Genomic DNA, 23,213 nt, shown 5'->3' with positions numbered 1-23,213 from the left:
AACTGAAAGCACCACCACGGAATGGATGTAAAAGTAAAGATCTATCAAAGTTTAAAAAGGCTGCCAAATATAACAGAAAAACAACATCACTACTCACCCTGTTGGAGCTCGGATATACAGACGAACACTTTCCTTTCGATTCGCAGCCTCTGATCTCACGGCGGGTGATACTAGCCCAGGCCAGTTCTCAGATGTGGTTAGTCGGTTCTTGTTGTTGTCCTCTACAGCATTTCGTGAGTGTCACAATCGCCAAACCCGGTTGGTTTCTTCTTCGCCCCCGCTACACGAAGTGAAATTATTCCCAAAATTAGCTACGAAAAAACAGTAGCTTGCTCAATATCTCTCGCTCATTGTGTCTGCAGTGTATACATCTGTATTTACCAGTACGATTTTAAAAAGATCCACTCACTGCTATAATTATATAGATGATGAATCATGAGTGATAACCGCAGGTAGACAACATATCTAACGTAGCTAGCTGGATATGTCAATGCAAACATTCAATACAGTTGCGCAAATCCTGCTGGTCGCATAGTTAAACTGCTAAGCAGATTCGTTACCGATACCACTTTGACTGCAGTGCCGCACGACTTGAAATCTGTAAAAAATTAGAAAACTATCACGCTGTTACCACTGTACCCCACGAACGCAAAACACTTTTTGACGCTTTTTTTACATAACAGCATCATCCTCTTTCTGTGCTGTCGCATCACATGTTAGGAAAACATGGAGTTTCTTAAAGGGCCAGGAACGCAGGAATATCTCACCCACTGCCCAATCAGCCTGTTAACTCAGAAACTAATAGAAGCCCCGGAATAACTTCGTACCGTTATTGGCTGAAATGCATCTAAAGCACCGTCCGTGTTAGCTTACTGCGCGTGAAACGTTTTTCTTGTCTAATCGATGTTATATGTTATATCAATGTCGTTAGTGACCAACGGTTGCAGAATCACAGTGCACTATGAATCAAATCATTTTAACATTTATATGAAACCAAATTTAAGACACATTCAAAAAAGCTTGAATCATACGAACAGCTTTAGCCCTGTCCATATTACACAAAGGTAGATTCCAAAAATAATACAGCAATTCCACACAGGATCACAAGGATTTCCCAAAGGCGAACTCATCCATTAAAACACCCTTGCCTCGAGAGACTGTGGAGGAAACAAACCAAAAAAAGGGGGGAAAAAAGCATTAAATAGGGTGTCTAATTGCCCATTTCTATCAGGTGTATCAATGCCTGGGAAGCCAGATTTCAGGCATATATCACCCCTCCACAACACTTCCCAGGGTTTGTCCCCTCCTGGCCTTGCAGACCCCCCTCCTTTGCTCTGACCGAGAGGTTGAGGTACTGGTAGCCCATAGAGCATCCCACCTCAACAGTTTTGTCCCAGATCTGTGGAGAACTGAGAATTTATGGTCGCAGGACTAAGAACCAATGAGTGACTCTGGCATTGGTGTCTTTATTATGGGACATCCAAACTAGAGGTGCATGATCCGTAATCAGGGTGAATTTCTGTCCAAGGAGATAATAGCACAGTGCTTCCTGGGCCGATTTGATGGCAAGGTGCTCCTTTACTAAAGTTGTTCCCATGGTAATAGCTTCTGGATAATGTACAAAATTGGGTGTTCCTCACTCTACCTCTAACTAGCCATGAAATCAGGAGTCACTAGCACTGAGGACAGCCTCCTTTAGGTCCTGGATTTCTCCACTTCAGTGGCCCACTTCACCAAATGGGGTGGGTCCTTTTGCTTGAGGTCTGTAAGGGGCATAGCTAGAGAGGCAAAGCTAGGGATGGTAAAGCTAAGGAAAACCCTTACTTGTTTTTCTAATTAATTGGCCAAGGCTAGTTCCCAATTGCTAGGTTTTTTGAATGACATTCTACCTTCCTATCTTGTGGTTTCACATTCCATTGGCCAATAGTGTACCTGAGGTTATCTGCTTCTTCCATTCCAATCTGATAGTTCTTTGTGTTAGACATCAGTCAGCTAAAAGAGCTCTTAACCTCACTACATGAGTTTCCCATTCTTCACTATGGATAATGACATCATCCAGGTAGGTAGCAGCATTGTCTCCATGGGGCCTGAGGGCCTTGTCCCTCGGCGATTGGAACGTGGCTGGTACTACAGCCCTGTGCAGGACTGTTTTTTAAAGCACATTCCAACCTGCATCTTCCACATTTATAATTACTCCCGCCCGCTCCCGCAGAGATTCTGTTCCACTTCCGCCCACTCCCGCAGAGATACTGTTCTGTTTCTGTCCGCTCCCGCAGAGATACTGTTCTGTTTCTGTCCGCTCCTGCAGAGATTGTGACCACACAGCACTGTCTTCCATTGATATTTTGTCTGTTCTGATCCCACAAATGAATTAATTAAATCGAAATTCTGAATCATTTAGCTTTCAGAGAGAAGTACAGTATATTTAGAATTGCCCAGAACATATTCACATACACAAAACAGAAATAAAGGCAGGTCCTTCAATGAGAAATAAGAAAATGGGAGAAAGCACTGTTTCTCTTTTTTCATATATATAAAAACTATAAATGCATGCAGCATCATATGTATGAATGTCACGACACCCAAATTCAACACATTTTTCAATGGTGGCGAGTTTACAGCTAGCAGAGAGCACATTTTGCTTTTCTTTAAAGCAGTGTTCTTTGACCAGGAAGAGTGCCACAAATATGTCACAACCCAGAAAGTGTAATTCCTTTCCAACAGAATCAACTACAACGGAAACCTTTTCCCAAATGTCTGATTAATCATTTTTCTTTTTTTGCTGTAACAACCTTGTATTACTGCTTTCTCAATAGCAGTTGTTGACTATCCATCCTTCACAGTGCAGCTGCCAAGGGGCCAAAACTGGGCTTCAATTCTGAAGCTAATTTTCTGGTTTTGGTGAGAGACACTTCTCTAGCACATGGTTGACTCCAGTATAGGTCTGTCAGCCACCCAATTCATTATAAGTCAGTGGTACTAATGCAGTCAAATTATTAAGCCAATACTTTTTTCCCAAAAGAACATGTAGTCTCAATATGGGTTTTTCTTCCACCTAATGTCTAATGCACAATCACTTAATGTGTTGATTTGTTAAGTGATTGTGTCATGTGGAGAATATTTTAATATTTTTTAGACCATTCAGAGGGAGTTTGTGTCACTGGCTAGTCAGTGTGTGTCACTTGGGGATATAAACTTGCTCAATGATACAACTCGGGAATCAAACCTATAACCTTTACTGCAGGTTACATGCCCAGTTCCTTACCCATTGTACTGCATTGCTGCCCATATAAGGGCCCCCCTTTTCCCTACTGTGCAGGCTCTGGCTCCAATTAGTACAAAAATGGTGGCGTAACTACGGAGTCTGTATTCCTGTGGAGTCTGCAACCCCTTCTGGTTCCATCGCCATTGTACTAAATTATTGCGTATTTGTCACTCTGAATGGTCTCAGATATTTAGACAAAATGTAACATTAGACAAAGGGAACCTGAGTAACCACAAAGCACATTTTAAAAATTATTATTTCATTTATTTATTGAAAAAGTTAACAAATACTCAGACCAATCTATACCAGCAATTGCAAAAAAGGCAACTCAAAATCAGAATGATGCTGGATGCCAAAATGGATCAAGCACTAAAAGATAAATATGAATTTATATAGGAAAATGAAATACATAAAAAATCTTGGAGTTACAATCCAACAAAATAGCTCCATAAACAAATCCATGTAAAATTAGAAGATAAAATAAAACAAGATATCAACAAAATGGAAAGTGCTCCCACTTCCATTATTAGCTCAGATAGATATAATGAAAATGAACTGACTTCCCACTTCTTATTTCTTTTTCAAACTCTACCAATACTAATGAACATATTGAAAAAAATGGAGAAATTCATTTTAAAATGTATTTGGAATGGAAACAGACAGAGAGTCCAACTTAAAGAGTTCAAAAAAGATTAGTTAAAAGGAGATCTATGGCCTCCAATCCTTTTTAGTTATTACAATGCGGCACATATGAAAACAATTGCTTCCTGGTTGAATTACAAATCTGCAGCTAAATGGAGACAAATAAAACTAACTCAAAGTGAGGGTAAAAATTTGACTCTTTATTTCTAAAAATATATATACATTACATGACAAAAAGTATGTGGACACCTGACGATCACACCCATATGTGCTTGTTGAACATTTCTTTCCAAAACGATGGGCATTAATATGGAGTCCACCCTTTGCTGCTATAACAGCCTGCACTCTTCTTGGAAAGCTTTCCACCAGATTTTAGATTATGGCTGTGAGGATTCGCTTCTATTCAGCCACAAGAGTATTAGTGAAGTGATGTTGGACAAGGCCTGGCTCGCAATTGGCGTTCCAATTCATCTCGCAGGTGTTCAATGGGGTTGCGGTCAGGGCTCTGTGTAGGCCAAATTCCTTTATGGATTTCACTTGCTGAAACAGGAAAGGGCAAACTGTTGCCACAAAGTTGGAAGCATATCACAGCATTAAGATTCCCCTTCACTTTAACTAAGCTGCCTAGCCCGAACCATGAAAAATGACCATTATTCCTCCTCCACCAAACTTTACAGTTGGCACTATGCATTTAGGCAGGTAGTGTTCTCCTAGCATTTGCCAAACCCAGATTTGTCATTTTGTGAAGATCTCGACAAACAGTTCTTGTGCTAATGTTTTTCCAGAGGCAGTCTGGAACTCAGTAAAGACGATTTTTATGCGCTACATGCTTCAGCACTCAGCGGTCCCGTTTTGTGAGTGTGTGTGGCCTACCGCTTCGAGGCTGAGCTGTTGTTGCTCCTAGACATTTCCACTTCATAATAATAGCACTTACAGTAGACTAGGGCAGCTGTGGCAGGGCAGAAATTTGACAAACTGACTTGTTAGAAAGGAGGCATCCTATGACTGTGCTATGTTGAAAGTCACTGAGATCTTCAGTATGACCTGTTATACTGCCAGTGTTTTTCTATTGAGATTGCATGGCTGTATACTTGATTTTATGCACATGTTAGCAATGGGTGTGGCTGAATTAGCCAAACCCACTAATTATAAGGCATTTCCACATACTTTTGGCTATGCAGTGAGTTAAACTGACAGTAACAAATGGGCTGAGAATACAATTAAGATACGGAGGAAGGCATGCAATTTTTATGAAACTGATGCAGGCAATACAGTATGCTCTTAAGACAACTTATGGGGGACCCGGCTTTCAAAGCAAATAAAATAGACCAAATTCTCATCCAGTGGGATAAAAACGGTTTAACTTTTTTCTTCCAAATAATAGATGGGAATAATGTTAAGTCATTTGAAGAATTATGACCTAGAAGTGATTTTTTAAAGTATTTGCAAGTTAAAAAGCTATGTTAATGAGATTCATAAGGACCATAACATTCTGGAATGGCGTACAATAATAAGATATATGATAAATACCATTGGGAAAAACGGGTTAACTAAATAGATAGATAAAAATGATAAAATCTTAGAAAATAATGATTGTCCCAACAGCAGAGCAAAGCATGAATGGGAGGAAGAATTAAATATTGAGGAAACTATAGACTGGCAAGCCATCTCAATTAATACATTTAAAACTACTAATTCAGATTTTTTTGATAGAGTATGCCTGGGAAATACAAATGTGATACTTTAGAACACCAGCCATTCAGTCAAAATATAGTACATCAATAAGTGCAGGAAAAACTGTGAAGAAGAGAACGCTAATCACTATCTTATATTTTTATTTTCCCCTGTGATACAGCAGTATTGGAGATTAGTATTTCTGATGTGACAAAGTCTAGGAGTTCTCTAAGTCTAGGAGTTCTCTCAGAAGCTCTTTCTTTTGGGTTTGGGTGCTTTGTATCTTGGGCAGTTCCTTTTGGCCTCCACAGTTTGCTCTTGCTATCTCTCTGATAAAAGTGAGCCATGGTCTTAGCTGTCCACATGACCTTTTGAGGTCAGGGTGTGGTGTGGGGATGGCTGGTTTAAGCAGCCGCACCTGTCCTGGGTCAAGCTAATTAGACCTAGCTAGTTATCTAATTGGTTAGGAATTGGATGATTGGCCAGGCTGATTGGACCCAGGAACAGGGGTGGCTGCACCTGTGCGTAGTGAGGCAATCAGTGCGCAGAGGTTAAATCTGCCATCCCCACCCACACAAAGGAGCCTCGGTCATGACTGTTTTACATCTGCTCATGTGGCTGTACCATCTTGCCACCCTTGCCACCCCAGAAATTTGATTGGCTGATGGTGGCCTTGTTTTTTATCTTTCATTTGTCCATGCAGCATGTTGTTGACCAATTGTTGTCGTAGTGAGGCAATCAGTGCGCACTGGTTAAATGTGCCATCCCCACCCACACAAAGGAGCCTCGGTCATGACTGTTTTACATCTGCTCCTTGGCGGTAAGATCTTCCCAACCTTGTAAATAAATCTGGACTGTTGGAACATCATCTCCCTGTGTCTCTGTGCTGGAGGGCCCCGTGGAAAGCCACTTCGGTGGCCTGTGGCAGGCTTGTTTGCCACAGGCCACCGAAGTGGCTTTCCACTGGGCCCTCCAGGTTCCTTGGGGTTTGTTAGTTAGTCGATCCACTCTGGCTCGTTTTGTGGGTTCTCCCATTCCCTCTTTTCTCTTTTCCACCACACAGCAACTGTAAAGTCACTTGATGACTTTTGACCACCTCTAGCATCTCATCACCTATTTGAGGGTTACACTGGCTGGTGACCTTGGCCTCATAGGGAAGAGCACGCAGAAATCAGTCCATCACCACATGCTCAAAGACCAACCAAATCCCCCCTTCTTCCAGGTGAAGCCAGCTCTTAGTGATGCAAATGAGGATGTGAATTTGGTCACAAATAGGGGTAGATGGGTTAAGAGTCCAGTCATTTACACCCAAAGTCTGGTCATTCTGTTGCCAGTCCACCACACTTTCATCTCCAAGAGCATCTTTGCATTGGAAACAATGTGAAGGTCATGGGTTTATAGCAACCTGTACTTTAATATAGATTTATAGTTTAGGATACAGGTACAGCATGGTCAGATTCCATTAACAAATGATTTTGATGTTGTCTGTGGTTAGCTGTCTGAAGCTAATGCTTGCTTCATCTTACTTAGCGATGGAACTGTTCATAGAACTGTTCAGATGAGATACAAGATAATGAGAAAGCAAAGGAATTAGTGGGTGGTAGTGTAGTGTAATGGGTAAAGAGCTGGTCTTGTAACCTAAAGCTCACTGGTTTGATTCTCTGGTAGGACCCTGCTGTGGTAACCTTGAGTACCCTTCTTAACCTGAATTGCTTCAGTGTATATCCAGCTGTATAAATGGATGCAATGTAAATTCTATGTAAAAAGTTGCAAAGTAAGTTGTAAAATAAGGAAACATATTTTCCATCAGACCCTCACCAGTCTAGCTTCCGATCTGAGCACTAAAGAGACTGCCCTCCTGGCTGTGATGGAGGCACTCTCCACTGCAAGAGCCTCATGCCTCTCCTCTGTCTTGATCCTCCTTGACCTGTCTGCAGCATTCGACACGGTCAACCACAAACTACTCCTCTCCACCTTGGCTGAGATGGGCATTTCTGTGACTGCCTTGTCTTGGTTTGCTTCCTATCTTGCAGATAGTTCCTACCAGGTCACCTGGATGAGGTCTGCCTCTGCTCCTCATCCCCTTGTTACGGGAGTACCACAGAGATCTGTACTGGGTCCTCTGATGTTCTCCATATACACCAAATCTCTTGGTTCAGTTATTAACACGGTTTCTCCTATCACTGTCATGCAGATGACATGCAACTCTTCTTCTCTCCCCCCCCCCCCCCCCCCCCCCCCCCCCCCCGCCTTACAGGTTAATGATAAAATATCTTCCTGCCTGGCTGACATCTCAACCTAGATGGTCAGTCACCACCTGAAGCTCAACCTCAACAAAACTGAGCTGCTGTTCTTCCCATACAAGACCTCCCTACTATGTGAGCTCTCAATCATGGTTGATGGCACCACAGTGACTGCCTCTCACTCTGCAAAGAGCCTGGGGGTGGTCCTGGATGACCAGCTTAACCTCAAGGAGCATATCAAGGCAACATCACGGTCCTGCAGATTCCTCCTGTACAACATCAGGAGGATTCGACCATACCTGACTATGCACTCCACCCAGCTGCTTGTCCAGGCTATGGTGACCTACCTTTTTGATTACTACAACTCTGTTCTTGCAAGCCTGCCAGCTTGTGCCATACAGCCACTACAGATGATTCAAAATGCTGCTGCCTGACTCATCTTCAACCTTCCCAAGTTCTCCCACATCACTCCTCTGCTGAGGTCACTCCACTGGCTACCGGTCGCTGCCAGGATCAGGTTCAAAGTCCTGACTCTTGCCTACACTGCCGCCAACAGGACGGCCCCTGTCTACTTACAGGACATTAAATTCTATACGCCTGCTTGACCACTCTGCTTTGCAGCAGCAGGGCGCCTTGCACCCCCTCCCATCCAAGTGAAAGGTCTCGCTCATCCCTATCACAGAGCTTCCCCACCCTAGCTCCCCAGTGGTGTCCTTCTGCAAACCTCTCCCTCACTACCCATCTTCCACCGTGGTCTGAAGACCCATCTCTTCAGACTATACCTGGACTAACTGCCACCACTATGCGAATCATTTCACTTAAAATCCACTTTCATGCCACTGATGTTACATGTACCTCCATTCCAGCACATAATTATTGTAATTTGTATTTTCATTCTAATATTGTAGCTTGTAAACTTAGTTTGACTTAGCATGCATGAACTGAACTGTGTTCTTGGCTATGAATTAACTAACTTAAAGTAAATTACACCTAGATTACTTTTAAAGCTGTAAACATGTTTATATGTCTATTTTATAATGAAACATTGTAATCCATGATTTATTTCTACATTTCTGAAATAATATAATTCTGCCAAAAGAACTAGTTGGAAACGTCTTGCAACTAGTGCAGCGCGCCTGCTAACAGTTGAAAAATTCTCACTGCATACCTCTTTGGAGGTACACTGATGTCATGTAGATGTCAATTGAGACATTGAGTGGGAAAATTGTTGCTGCTCACAAATTTGTCTGTTTACTTTTTAATACAATGGAACATTGCTGGAACCTGATTGGCTAGATTTGTTTTGGGCCAACTGTTTTCAAACCGGAGTAATATGGCAGTTGTTCATGAACTTACTCATATTCACCCAAAACAATCCATAAAAATATGTTCCTGAAAACATCTGAGGTAAGAAATAGGCCATGTAATCGCTCAATATAGATTTTGATTCATATTTGCAATGTCCAGCTTGACAGTTGGATCTCAGTTTATGCAAATCAGATGGACACACCTACTCCACCCACTCCAGGATGTATTTTTCAAAATTGTGTATAGGTGGAGTCAGGCTGAAATGGTAAGTGCAAATATTTCTTATCCAAAACCTACATCATTTGCATGTTTACTGATGATACTGACTGACTCAACTTGCATTTGCCTAAATAAACTGCAGTTTAGGAAATGGAATAAAAGTCACTTCAGTGACTGTTTGCATACCTGGAGTCAATGTTAGAAGAGCCCCATATACACCGTTGCACCATTGGTTTAATTAGACAATTGTATGATGTAACCAGGAGTTTGCATGTTCTCCCCATGTCCGCGTGGGTTTCCTCCAGCAATCCAAAGCCATGCAGGTAGGCTAATTGGAGAATCTAAATTGCCCCTAGGTGTTAGTGTGTGAGTGATAGATTGGCACCCTGTCCAGGGTGTATTCCTGCCTCTCACCCAGTGCACGCTGGCATAGGCTCCAGCACCCTGGCCAGGCATAAATGGGTACAGATAGTAGATGGATGGATGGATGATAACTAACACTTTCCATGATAACAAGGACACACAGTGTTATTGATGCCAACTGCCATGACTGCTAATAGCTCTCCCTTGAGGAGAATCTTCAGCCTGCTAAACGTGAGTGGGTGAATGAGTGAGTGAGTGATTGTGTGAATGACTTACAAGCCAGGTCCATGAGGTGCTTCACATCTAAAAACTATTTGGTCAACCAAATGGTCAACCACATTTGACCAAATAGCAATGTAACTGAAAAACGTGTGGGGTAGTTCTGTTTGTTGAACCAAATGGTCAACCACATTTGACTAAAAAAGCAGTTACTGAAAAATGTATGGGGTAGTCAAAGGGTTAAGGCTACCATGTCTTGAAGGACAAGGTTGACAAAATTTATGAGGCTAGCAACAATGGCTGTACAAACAATCGATCTGGATGGCGGTCAGCTAGCTAATAAAAAGCTAACAAACAGTGCATTCTGCCTCCCTGTCTCTCAAACCACTGGATGAGGTAAATCCATAAACAAGACATGCATATTTAACCAGACAGGCTAGCACGCCTTCAGCTAACCTAAGCTTCTGAAGTCCTGGAAGTAAGCCTATACTGCTCATCTTGAGGGCAAAACATTGGGGCTCACATTAAAATTTATGGGGAATATCAGACTTTTGAAGCTAAAATAAAACTTCCACAGTATTCTGAAGCTCGGTTAATGATCATTACATTTCATATGAAAGCAGACAGTAAAAATATGTAACATGCAATAAAATCTGTACATTTTAATACATATTTTCTCAAAACATCTGGATCAAAACAGCCATTGCTTCACAAATGGCTACACATCATGGAATTTATGATCACAAAAAATCGACCAATCAGGTTTTCTTTGGTAGTTAAATCATATTAGTTTCCTACATTAAATTCAATGGGCAGCAAGCTTTTTAGCCCTCAACAGGCACAATAGAGGCTGTTTCCATTACTTCCTAGGCTTCACTGCCTGGCCCCTCCTAGCCTCTCCAGTTCCTATGTATGCTCTATGGGTAAATCAGACTCTTGTCTTTGCATGCAATTAGATATTTATTATTATTTAAAGCTATTTATCTTTTCCAAAAATCTGCTCCTTTAATATACCCATACTGGGTGTAATGTATATTTACATCTACACAAACTTTGCATTAAACTCAGTGTATTTCAGAGGATATGCTGAAGCAGAATACAGAATTACCTCTAAGGTTTTTTATGGATCAGGAAGGAGTCTTCTTTGTAGAGAACATTGATCTTCCAGCATCTATGAATCTCTGAAATGTTTCACGAACCTTGTTTCCTGCTTGGACAATATATAGCCATGCCTACAACATGCTTCTTCAAACATGCACATAATTTTGGGTGACCCACACTTTAAATAGGAATATTTGCACTGACAAATGCCTGTAATAAAGTTAAGATATATTTCAGTATTGGCTTTTTATGCTTTTCCGCCTTTCCCCCAATTTGGAATGTCCAGTCATAATCATCAGCACTCATTGCTGCAGCTCAAAAGAGGGAAATGTTTCCGTGAAACACATTAAAAGATGGTGTTGCTTTGACAGCTGTCAATACTGGCAGATGGAAATTTGAAGTCATTCTGTGAAAGTGAAGATAAATGGTGGATATGGTCTTTTAATGAGCCAGGTCTCCTGGCAGGCTCTGTGAAGCAAACTGGTGTCCTGTTTAAAGCGGTGTCCCAGTTTTTTGGCAATGGTTGGTATTCCAGCCCTGCACGGGACTGTTTTTTAAATGCCATTCCTGCCCGCATCCTCAACATTTCTGACCATTTCCAACAGTTCTGTTCCGTTGCCTCCCGGTCCTGTGAAGATTGTGACCACGCCTTCCTGCACCACCATTTTCAAAGGATATTTTGCCTGTTTCCATCCCACAAAAAAAATAAACATAGAGGGTCAATCGCAATGTGTTTAGCTGGAGCTTAAACCCCAGATTTAAACTTATAGACAGACCATAGGCCTGCATTACAACTGGAACTGCTATCCCAAGCTGTGGAATAAGAAGCAGCAGTTTCTGTTGTAATGCATGTGGTCTAGAGGTTTAAACCTGAGGTTTAAATTCAAAATAAGCGCACTGCAATTGACCTAGTGATTCTGAATCATTTAACCTCTTGGGGTATGCATATTTAGAATTTTAATGAAAATATACACATACAAAACAGATATGGCAGGTCTGTGTGCATAACAACAGATAGGAGAATGGGAGAGCATGCTCTTTTTCCTTAATCTTTTTTAAACCTTTTTTCCAAAGCATTTACAAAGGCAATTTTCATCTGGTTGTACTACTCTTAAATAAAGCCTTACAACTTTGTGGCAACACACAGCAGAGAACTTATGGTATTATTTTAAGGGCACGTGTCCACCTCAAGACTATGTATCAAACTTTAAGAAATATGTGAAGAATTATTCATGGTGTACACAACATGTACATAAAAATCCAACTGTATTGTTTATTTCACAAAATTCACATAAGCTAGCATCAAAATATACAACATTTACCCCCAAGCTCTTTCCCACCACTGAAAATAAATAAATAAATAGTGTAGATAACTGAAAGTAGTGAACTTTTGCAAGATTTCCCAAAACCTCTCCAAATTGCACATTTTTGATAATATTTTGAACACATAATCTGCCCCACATAAACTTCACTCAAAATCACATATTTTGAACAGATAATTGAAGAGAATCAATTCTAACATGTTTTAAGTGTCAATTAAGAATTAACATTATGTTCAATGCTGATATACATGCATTAGCTGGCAGGAATCATAACTGAAAACGAATATTAGTTCGAGTTGAACACACTTTGCTGTAGCTAACGTTACTGTAGCTTGCATCTGCAAGTGTGTTGTGCTTTTCGGACGTGTAAATCAATGGGAAATTATTCAATGTGAAACTGTAAATATCCAATATATATATATCTATATCTGCTGTTTGCACAAAAAGCACCAGCAACTAGGTGAACTATAAGCCAAACTTGGTGGGTCTTGGTGTAAAGCTGTTGGACGAGTGGCTTACAGAATGTTGATGTGGAATAAGAAGAAATGACCTGCCTCATTAAATCAAAGCTAAAAAAGGCTTAAATGAAAAATAAAAAACACATGAAATTTAGCTCAGTAGAATGCCACGCTCTGTAGAATTTAGGCAAACAGGCAATATTGTGCAACATACAGTATTCTCTCAGGACTGTAACATATGGGCACATACTTTTGATATCAGACATACACAACCATGCATATTAAACAACATGGCCCCACAAGCCAACAGAAAGAGGGATATGCATTAGGAACAGATCTAGCATTTTTCAAATGAGCTCCTGGCTTTAGGATGACTAGTCAATATCAAGGTGTCTACACATAATGCAGAACAGGTACTCCCATATGTGTGTCATCCCACTCTGCCTCAACATCTATTGAATGAGACCACTGCCTTGTTGCAGTTGGCATGTAGGCAGGTTTACAGCATCAAAGAGTCAGTTGAGATTGGGTTTGATGGCGTGGCAGCCCGTGAAGATCTGACTGGTTAAACCTTGGAGTGTACTGTATGGTGCAGACTGGGAGCTTTGCTGGATTGTGGCGTTGTTGTTCCATTATCCAGAACTCAGAGTGCAGGATGATTAGAGGGAGCTCTGCCGGGATGGGAGGTTAGTGTTTCACTTGTCAGACCAGGCTGCGACGGAACAGAAGATGTTTGTTGTGGATTTGGTTGGTTGTGTGCCTCTGTCGACAAACCCATCTAACATGCTACTGTAACTATGCACAGGTGTGCAAAGTGTCTCCCCTTGAGGCTCAAACTGTTAAGCAGTGGTACAATGCTCATTGCAAAAAAGTATGTATCCTCATTCTCTTGTGGCACATGTGGAGGCCAGGGTGGTTCTTCCAGTATCTGAAGTAGCCTGTCTTGTGCAGGCCCCATGTCAACTAGAGTTGTTGGCATGGATGTTGATGCAGAAGAGGCAGTAGTTCTTGGCCTTTTATTCTGTCCTTGTCCATGATTTTGGGTTAGAGGGGAGGGTACCACTGGTGAAAAAGCCTGACCTTCTGTGGAAAACCTGGGTGGTAAACTCTGATGTCTGGGTTCTGGTTCTTCATTCAGTGTGTGTGTATCACTGTCACAGGAAGGGGTTAAGCAACACTGTCCTGTGTATGCACTAGTTCACTGCAGTCTCCACTGCTGTGTTCATTGAAATTCAAGTTGCCTTCTGAACTACAAATGGGAAAAAATCATGTATTGTGTTATACATTATAACATGTTATCATCCAAGATTGAAGTTGAAAGTGTCAAACACATATTTGTATGAACAAAGTATAATAATAACCAATAGCTTATGGCTGAGTTTGTAGATGAGGCACCACAAATGCTATAATCTTTTCATATTTCCACTCCTGTCTAGTTGCGCCTGAGCCACCAGGGAGACAGCTGATTCATTTTTTCATTTTTTTTTTTGGTCTTGCTGAATTGGTCCCTCAGTGATTTCCTTCTCTCTTTGCAGTCAACACCTGTTGATTGAAATATAATATAGATTAGATGTTCATTAATGTTCATACTCAAAGAATGTACTAATGGTATCCAATCTTTGCACACAGGTTCCTTGCAACTGGCAAAAGCTTCACGAGCCTAGCTTTCAGCTACTGCCCGGGAAGGAAGACAGAGTTGTCTACGTGATCTGTGATGCCATAATTCAACTAATGATAGAGACACAGATGCCTGCTCCAATTGAGGATGCATAGAAAGACACTGCCGACCATTTTTGGAGCAAATAGCATTTTCCAAGGTGTAACTTGGCAGGGTGGCATACCTGCCATCCCAATCTGTACGCAGCAAGCCACAACTATACAAACCACCGTCAGAGAGGAGTGAAAACGAATGCAGATAGCAACTACTGTGGACTATATTTTAGCCAGCTAACTACTGCTATACTGCAGGAAATATAGCTAGGTTTGACACTATTTGGATTTCAGGTGCAATATATCTCTTTAGAGCAGACTAGTTAAACTTTTTCATATGTCTTTTTCAAATTTGCTAATTTATCATTTAATAGGCTATTTCATGACACAAGTAAATACCCTACATCAGAAATGAATCAATATGTCATTAATTATTATAATGCACTACTATGTGAGTGGACGGAGTAGATGCATGCATTCACCATCAAGAATTGAAGCTTGTCGATTTTTTAAATGGACAACACAGCCATCAGACGCAACACAATGCTGACACGACGTGGGCTGTGGAACATTTTTCATGGATTGCAAAGGCTGGTCTCCCTGGCTGATGGCAACGCTCAACGCATCTGTCATTAAACGCAACTTTAAACACTATTTTTTTTGGGGGGGGGGGGAGGGGGGGGGGTAGCTTAGAAAGGGCAAAAATGACTGTGTTTTTTGATTCATGGCTGCAGTTACCTTCATTGTCATATGTGTCATGCAACCAAACACAATGAATTGTGTTTGACAACTACAGGAAAGCCATTTGCATTTCCACAGTAAGTGTACACATCAAATGGTTACTGCTGCCTTTTGCCCACACACTGACAAACATGAAATAATTTCATTAATTATCAATTTTTCTGCAGACTACAGTGGAGTATAGCAGTAGCTATTACTGCTATACTCCACTGTAGTCTGCAATTACATTGAATCTACTGTGCATGTTTGTGAAGAGGATTCAAGTAAGTTAATCTTTAAATTTAAATTCTTAAACTGGTTTTAAAATTTAAACAGAATTTAGAACAACTTTAAACTTGAAGGATGGACAGAGACAGGTTAATGTATCATGGCTTGATGTCCAATGATGCTTGAAATGTTTTCTATATACATTAAGTGAATGTGGACTCTTAATCTGCTCAGTTCTGGATAAGGAATCTGTTAAGCTATCGATCAGCATTCAGGTGCCTGGCTGCACTGGCTGCACTGGCACAAGAGATGGAGACTCGGCTTCAGGTGTTCAGAATGTCACTTGGCACCACTAGAGGCTAGGGCTGACTGGTAGATGGGAAGTCACATCATATCAGTACTCAGATGATCAGTCTTTTTTTCCCCCGCTGTGAAGCATGGTCCTCCAGCAAAATGTTTCTCCATTAGACATGACATCACTCTGATTTTTCAAAATGGTTATTATACTGCCCAGTGCCCATTACAGGATTATTTTGGATAGCAAAGGTTTTTCCCCCACTGATCAGTGGGCTGGCTAACTGTACTCTGAAATATTTATACTGGACTCATATAAACTCTATTAGAACATTTTAATGTATAGAATATTACATTAGCTATCTGATTTTATAATACAGTATTATTATTGAATTACAAATCAGTAACATTTTACTGAATATTATAGAGAACAATTGTCCTCTTGCCCCGCATGTTTTCATATTTACTTTGTTTTTAAATTCAGACTTGTCCTAAATACTGTCCAGAATACTAAATCATTTTATTTTGTGTATTGTATTTACAATAAATTAAAAAATTATATAATAATTATTTTGTTTTTTCTTTCAAATTATGTACAATACAATAGGATGTAGTATAAATAAAGTCTGTTTATTGTAATTTTGTGAACACTATTTTTATATGACAGCATGTATATTATCTTGTAACAGAGAAGATGCTGTAACAGAGAAGATACTGTGGTGCATGAAAGTGAGTGATAGTGGAAGGTCAGAATATTCTGCACCACCATCTATGCTCCTTCCGAACTGAAAGTGCTACTTTTTCATTGAACTCGTGTGATGATTATTATCACTCATCAGAGGAAAGTAAAATAATGGCACAGAAATGCAGGAAGTGTGGGAGTAGGTATTGCCTCAGTGTTTAGTTGTGTGCTTATAAAAAATTTGGCTTTAATTACGGCTGGCTGCCAAAGTCAAAGCCAACCAATCATCTGCGTGTGTACTTCTTCTTGTCTTTGACCATTGCCTGCCTCTGTAGTATCCATTTGTTTAGACCATACTGTTTGTTGCTTGTAAGCTTCTAATCTGCCTGCATAATAGTTGGGGAGTGCCTTCAGGTTAGTTAGGTTCAGTTGGCTAGCCAGGCTTTCTAGTTTTTTCTTTTGTTTAGATTGGTTTCTTGCTTTGCAATTTTGCATATCACTATTTTCAAAATAAAAGCCCAGTGCCTACACCATTGAAACCAGGATTCCTGTTTACTACTTTTATTTTAGTGTTAGAACATTTTTTTTAAATGGAATCCTTGCTGCAATAGCAGAAGAAAATATCTCAAAAACAGCTGCACATGAAGTAGGCCCTTTTTCATTAGCAATACTTAAGAATTGAACAATGCCCTTACTTCAAAACAGGTTGATAATTATACCAAGGTGAGAAAAGAGCTCCTGGACAGACATGGCTGTAACCATCAAGCTAGAGCCCAAAAGTTACAGAACTGGAGTTTCAAGCCCCAAGAATCTTCTTGAACCCAAAGGATTGAGCTTCTGCACATCATCAAGGCAGAGCTACTGCTGGAAGAACTAGAGCCAACAATCCTAGAGAGGGTTGTCTTGGAAGTGGAATGGCATGAAATGAACACCACAGTCATGACAAAGAAGGCTGTTCTGGAGGCAAAAGAGGGTCCTACCCGGTAGTAGATAGATGTGCCTAAAATAAAATGGCCATTGAGCATATAACAGGTTATCACACCAATAAGTTTTTACTGTCATATGCTTATCATTCAAAATAGTGGCTTGTCAGCATTCACCAAAGACTGTGCAAGATGGCATATTATTTCTATTCATCCCATTCACAAGACCACGAAGATGACTATGTGTTGTAGCAGGACTGTATTAGAGGAGAAGAGCATTTTGACCAGTAAGAGGCATAATTATGACCAATGTGAGAAGCTCAGGCCCACCTCCATAAAAGGGGACATTTAATATTTTCTGATTAGTATGTCCTGACATCCACAAATGTCAACAAACCCCCAACATTGGTAGTAGCAAGTCCCAAGTGGGCTGGTCTTTTTAGAATTCACAGCAACAGTAACAGCACAGTAAAAATGGGGCACAATAATTGTACCTACTGTATAAAAGTGGGAGTGGGAGTCCCCAATGGAACTGGGGAAATGGGACCACAGAACAAATGAATTATCCAAAAAAAAAGCACTAGTGACTGGGAGAATAGACACCTGGAATGGAAGCTATTGTGCGTGCCTGTCCATACAGTACCTACCAACTAATTAGGAGGGCACTTGCTCCCTAGCCTATGTCATGCCAGCAGGTTGCACCCTGAGCAATCTCCCAACTGCTTAACACTTAAGATTTAGGCATGCCCTAAATGAAGGTGAACATTGTGCTACAGTCTTGTTCCCTGTGTATGCCGTAGGCCGAACTATAAAGGAAATCTGCCGGTTGTGCTCAGTCATAGAGAAAATAGAGAGTAATATTGCCAATGCAGCCTGCTGAGCCTGGTGAACGCTGAAATTGCAGCCATTAGGAAGGTGGTCATACAAAACCGCAATGTCTTAGACTTCCCGTTAGCAGATCAGGGAGGCACATGGACAACACTTGGTAAGGAATGTTTCACCCTTATACCTGATCATTCCTTTGGCATAAATGACCTGACAGATAAAATCCTCCAGAAAGTAGGAAAGGCTTGGCAGCCCCCTCCAAGTGAGGTTGAATTTGGCCCGTTTGGGTGGACCAAGAATTACGTTCAGAAAAGGACTTGGCTCCTTTGTAGCACAAGGCATATTCATGATAATGCTACTGCATGCATCCTTATGTGCTTGCCTGTATGGAAGAATTGTGTATGAAAACAGTTCAGACTTTGACTCAAATGGCAATGATTATCCAAGGAAAATGCCAAGGCCCCACATATCCTCTGGCCCCATAGTATGAGTGTGAACTCCTCTCATGCAATGGGCAGAAAGCATGAGTAGAAAAGGAGTTCTACAGGTAGGTTGGAATAGATATTTAAAACCACTTTCCTCCAGGTGAAGGTTCAGAGTTCATGGGTGAAATGGTTAGTACAATTGAAAAAATAGCAAATAAGGGAGATGGGTTGTATTTTGAAGCACTTTACATGAACAAAAGCCTTCTTGAGATTTCATCCTGCATTAGTGCACATTTTAATATCAATTTATGTCTCATTGGCAGCTCATAACATCATTTTGCACTGGAGACAGGCTATGTAATAATTTCACATGTTCCCCTTTCACAAGATGTACATAATGGTTGTGGAAATTTTCATCAAAACCAGAGGAATATAATTGTTTACATGAACAAACTAACATGAATATATTTTTAAATCCCCCTTTATTCCGAATCATATTCATGATCAGTGTTCTTTGCCGCTATTAATTTTCCATTATAAAGCATGTAATGTCAGCTGCTGCTTCGTACCGTATCATAATGTAGTCAACAAGTTGGGCTTGCACAGACAGGAGTCAGAGGAAGACAATTCATGTGCAGCTTGACAGGTGGACTGCAGACATGATCAAGCAGCAGGGGTCATTGGCACACAATGACACTCTGACCTAGGCTAACCCCTTCCTTTTCTGGGTAAGGTTCCTGCCGGTAATGCAGGGCTCTGCAGGGCTGCCCGCCAGTTGGCCCATTGATTCACCAGAACAGTGCCTTTGCAGGACAAGCAAGCTAGCAGTCCACCTGCATGCATATTGACTGAAACTGGGGGGTTGTGCTAAGATAGGGTTATTATACAGTTATGCACTTATTATACACTTATTATACACTTATGTCTCTCAGAACACTCAGGAACTGGAATCCAATTTTGTTTTAAAGAAAATACACACATGGAACATGCAAAACATTTTTTAAAAATCAGATATTATATGAATGACCATCATGCAAAATGATCATATAAAATTATGTATACAGTTACCCCATTTAGATTTTATACATGTGGTTAAGAATCTTTTGTCAAGTTAAATTTACGCATGTTATCCAAGCAGGTATTCAGACATCCCTTTGCAATCTATGATATTAGTAGGCACTTACTTTCGCAGAGATTAAACAAACACTCACAGGTGGACAAAATATTGGTACTGGATTTCTACTTATACAACAATGAAGACAGCTATTTCTTCACTGTAAATCTAACTGGCAACCAGCCGCGCATTTTATTTATGAGAAAAAGATGGATGAGCTCCTGGCTCAGGAGCATTGTTGGAGGTGGTAACCCCAGTATCTCATGTCTCTGACAGACATAAACACAACATGGCTGAGGAACTGTAAAATATATTTGGAATGACACATTCAGTAAATTAATTTTTTTGAGGAAAAAGCTACTTTAAAAAGTAAACTACTTTTACTCTGCATCTTTCTGCGCGCTCTGTGGATTTTATTTAATTTATTATTTGTCTATATCTAACATTTAAAATGTTAGATATAGCACCTTTAATAAATAAATATTTTTTATTATTGTGAAAAAAATAGAAACCCAAACCATGCCTCCTGTCCTGCGTGACACTGGTCAGTAACATCCCAGACTACAGGACTGTCATTAGCAGTGGGCACTTGCACGGTCATGATTTGATTCCAGACCATTGAGGTACACTATTATGCTGGAATCCAGTGTCTTTGCAGAATAAACCCAGCTGTCCCAATCAGCATTAGGAAAGTATTAGAAATTGTACATGTATCTATACACATGTGCTGCCATCTATCTGCAGTTTCTTTTCTTATCAAAAACATGTTCTCAATGTAAAAATGATTCTCATACAAAAAGCATATTCTATATATCAGTAAAACCACAATTGTTAAAATCTGATGCAAAGTGAAAACGAAACTCATCTGTGTTTCAGAAAAAATGAAACTAGCCATATTCCAAAGCAGCATGACCCATGTTTTCCTATATTGATTGACAGACCTTGGCCCTGTTGTTATAGACTGGGATGGTTGTTCTGAAGTGTATTGATGTCAGTGCTGACAAACCCTCAGCCAAGCAGCTGGCTCTACCTTGCTGATGGCTGGTCTGTATAATGAACTAAATGCAGATTTCAGACAGCATGTTACCTTCTTCCCTCCCTGCAGCAACCTTCGCCGATTGGCAGGGCAACCGGTTGGATCAACCTTTAAATGTACTATCAAATGTACTACTCAAAGCCAGATTAAAATGAAGAAATGTATTAAGTTACAACAAATATTTATGCCTGATCAAAAGACGAGGTTCAACTACCTTAAAAAATAAATAATATTACATACAAGTTGCAATCACAAATAAAAAAAGAAAAAAGAAAGAAAATACCAAACCACAACTTGTTTCTTCCCAAATGTAATCCCAGAAAACCAAAATCAAAGTAAAAAAACCAAAAGACAGTTGAATATTCCAAAAAGCCAGGGATCAAAATGTAAAAATGCCAGGTGAGCTGTGAGACAAAAATGTTAGATCTGGCACAACAGCAGGCTGAGGTGCAAAGTTCAGAATTCTCTGAATGGCACCCAGAGATTTTCCACCCCAGAATGTGCACTGAGACAGAAGCACCCAAGAGCTACTTTCTTCCTCTTGACTCCTACTCTAACTCCAATTCCCACTCTAACTCTAACTCAAACTAACTCTTGCTTTAACTCCAACTTCAAAACAAACTGTATAGATAAAGAAAAGTCTCAATTTTTAACCAGATGTACAACGGAGGGGGGGGGGGGGGGGGGGGGGGTCAACCTGGCTGTGCTGATTCAGTGAGGAGTGTAGAGGTATGGTTGCAGACAGGAACTAAATGAGCAAGTTTACAAAGTTGAAAGTGGCCTTATGTTTTGGAAGCAGGGCTATGTACCATATTATTATCAAAAGATTCTTGGTTTTAACCGCTTTATGAAAAGATCAAGAACGACTACGGTTGGAGGTCGTCCAGCTCAGCTACCAAAGAAGCATGGACATTTTTCCAACTACTCCTGACAAGAGATGTATTTTCGTAGTCAAATAATTGTTAAACTTCGCCAGCTGCAATCTCCACCTGCAGATAAAATATTTTCCATGTAACAAAACCAAATCGTACCACATTGGTTTCCACTTTCAATGTAAACTAAGTAAAAAAAATCATAAGTCAACAACCATAATCTATACAGTCATTAAGATTTCCACACAATGATTTAGCTCTTCTGGAGGGTAGTAAACTCACAAAACTTTCAAAGGAGAGGAAACTCTGCAGGACACTGCAGGTTTATTTACATTTAAACAACCTCCAGCGTGGCCCTAATTGCCCCTTTGGCATTTGTAACGGGGTGGGGGAGGACAGATGGACAGCGAGGAAACAGATAACATTACTGTAGTCACACAGAGAAAGGTTGCCAGATCAATTTACAACGTCACGACAGTAATCTAAAAACTAGATATCCAACATCATGTTTCATATTTTGTTGCATAGCCTTTGCATGCAATGACTGCTTGAAGTCTGTGACGCATAGACCAGGTGCTGAGTATCTTATCTGGTGATGCTCTGCCAGGCCTGTACTGTAGCCATCTTCAGCTCCTACTTCTCTTTAGCTATATCCCAAAGTTTTCTCTTTAGCATATGAAACACATATTCATTTGCATTCACATCAGGAGAATGACTTGGCCAGTCAAGAATTTTCCTGTTTTTGGGTTTGAAAAACTACTTTGTTGCGTTACCAGTATGTCTTGTGGTAAAATGAAGCACTATCCAATGAGTTTCCATAAACTATAGAGTTCATTCTGGTGCTGCTATCAGCAGTCACATGACCAATGAAGACAACTGAGCCAGGACCTTTGGCAGTCTTCCATGCCCAAACCAGAACACCTCCACCACGTTTCAGAGAGGTGGTATGCTTTGGATCTTGGACAGCTCATTTTGCCCTCCACACTTTGCTCTTGCCATCACACTGACACAAGTGAATCTTGGTCTCATTTGTCCACAAGACCTTTTTCCAGAACTCTGCAGGCTCTTTTAGAAAACTCTCTTATACCTTGCACTAAAGAAGCAACTGAACACATTGGACTAATAAGAAACAGCTGCAAAGCCATTTGTCCCAAACATTATGGTATCCTGAAATGGTGCGATATATAAAAAAGTCTAATTTCTACATGGTGAAACTAAAATGTATAAACATACCCTTTAATAAATGTTGCAAATAAGTACTTTTTAAAAATATATTTTTTGGGCTTTTTCAGCTTTATTTGATAGAACAGTGTAGAGAGACAGGAAGAACTAGGAGAGACATGCAACAAAGGTTGGCAGTTGGATTTGAACCGCTGACATCGCTGCTCGCATTGAGCATATGGACAGCACTCTATGGGCTGCGCCATTAGAATCAGTACTTTAACCAAATGTCAATTGTTTGATTACAAACCTGAAATTGTAGCGTACAGGGCTGAATCAAGAAAAAAAGGTATTTGTCCCAAACATTATGGAGGGTACTGTATTTAGCTTTGTACTGTGTTACTATGTG

General features: G+C 40.4%; 1 protein-coding gene across 3 annotated transcripts in view; it reads right to left on the bottom strand.

Moving 5' to 3' along the window:
• bahd1 (bromo adjacent homology domain containing 1) overlaps positions 1 to 708 on the bottom strand; it is an 84,295-nt gene extending 83,587 nt beyond the window's left edge. Inside the window, exons 1-2 of one of the 3 annotated variants that reach the window (XM_035429333.1) lie at positions 410 to 708; positions 98 to 280 (exon numbers count right to left, since the gene is read on the bottom strand). The gene's annotated coding sequence lies outside the window, so the exon portion shown is untranslated. Of the gene's footprint in view, positions 1 to 97 lie in introns of all 3 variants that reach the window. The other 2 variants (XM_035429340.1, XM_035429325.1) reach the window with 2 other exon arrangements.
• Between the last annotated feature and the right edge of the window lie 22,505 nt (positions 709 to 23,213).

Source organism: Anguilla anguilla, chromosome 1, assembly GCF_013347855.1.
Source record: "Anguilla anguilla isolate fAngAng1 chromosome 1, fAngAng1.pri, whole genome shotgun sequence".
In the NCBI taxonomy this organism is placed as follows: Eukaryota; Metazoa; Chordata; class Actinopteri; order Anguilliformes; family Anguillidae; genus Anguilla; species Anguilla anguilla.
The sequence above is the reverse complement of the archived record's forward strand: the minus strand, read 5'-3'. Positions and strand labels throughout refer to the sequence as shown.